The following is a 1551-nucleotide window of genomic DNA, read 5'->3' on the forward strand; positions in this document are numbered from 1 at the left end:
CGACGGATCGATGACGTTTTGTTGCACGATAAGAAATTAATATCCTGTGGCCATGTATATGCGGTTGGTTTGGTGACAGGGATAGTTAGCACATAGTCAGCAGACGAAGAGTGGCTGGGATGTAGGTAAAGAAAAATTAAGATAAATATAGGCAAGGCAGAACCCTGCAAAATATGTATAAAATAAAACAGAGCATCGACAGCTGGTAGCGAATTGTAGCATATATGTCTATAGCCAGTGCAGATCGAGGACGAAGAAGAGATTGAGTGACGCGCGGTCCCGTTGCCTGTAGGTATACCTATATATACATAGCTTTGATCATCAGAAGTGCCGCTGGACCGTAGGTATGAAGCGAGGGTAAGTCTCTGCCCTCGTGCAATAATGGAAACTCAGTGACAATCTTGTCTATAAAACGGTGTGTAGGTGGAGATCAGCCAGCTCGAGCTTTGGCTCGCTGCTCGAGATCCAAGGGCGTCATGTCAGGCTTCTACAGTGCTGACAGCAAAGATCTAGTGTCATGAACCAGCCTGGTTCAAGGCCAGAAAAACAGGGCCGAAGCTGGTAATAAAAACATTAAAGATGGGCAGCGATCGGCGGTCGCCTACGTAATTGGAAGACCAGCTAGTATACTTAGCCCGGAGAACGATGTTTATTTTCGTTGCCACCGACTGGACACCGGTGCTGACGGAGTTATAGACAGGTGTCGCGACAGTCGGAGGTTGATATGGCCGACCGTGAGAAAGAGGAACGGTAGATATAGGTAGGTCATAGGCAGGGTATGGGACCCGTCCCATGTTTAGTCCCATCCACGGGATGGTGTTCTCTTTAGTCAAAGTTAGATGTAGTTCAGATGGGTCACGTGATCTGGTACTATTAGGCTATGACAAAGCGGTAGTTGAGGCCTTTTCCCAATACACCAGCATGGACTATACCGTCTCTGAGCCTCGATCGTGCCAGCTGTAGGCAGCAAGGCTGAGGGAGGCCCGTTCTAAGTGAACGCATAGCCCGTGGAGAGTGAGGAAGGTATCTCGTCCTCGCAGACGATAAGAAGGGGATACACCGGCCGTCGAACCGGCAACAGCAACTCCACACCCTTTACCTGGGGCAACCACCAGGGTAGTGCATATGCCTGTGTATCTCTGGGGTCTTGGTCGTCTGGAGCCGGTGCCGGACCACTGTCGCCTGAGATCGCCACCGCAGCTGTTGTCAGTTGCCAGTGAGCTAGGATCGACAGTGCGTCGGAAAACTCACTTCTAAAGTTTTGAACGCACTGCATGTCAAACTAAAGACTTAAATTGTTTGTAACCACTACGCTACAGACACATAATTGCTCGCAATGTTCACTAATTTAACCTACTTTTAGTTTTCCATTGTCTCTGTTGTTTTGGGCCCTTATTTATCTTTACCTGTCATCAGTTTTAGGCATTGAGTTATTTTGGCTGTCGCAATTAACATTCTGCAGCCCTTCATAGTGTTTAAAAGTTGTTGAACTTAGCGCCATAACAAGTTTAATAGCTGGCAAAGATTGAAACCGAGGTTTGGCTGAGCGCG

Source organism: Pomacea canaliculata, linkage group LG3 (genome assembly GCF_003073045.1).
Source record: "Pomacea canaliculata isolate SZHN2017 linkage group LG3, ASM307304v1, whole genome shotgun sequence".
NCBI lineage: Eukaryota > Metazoa > Mollusca > Gastropoda > Architaenioglossa > Ampullariidae > Pomacea > Pomacea canaliculata.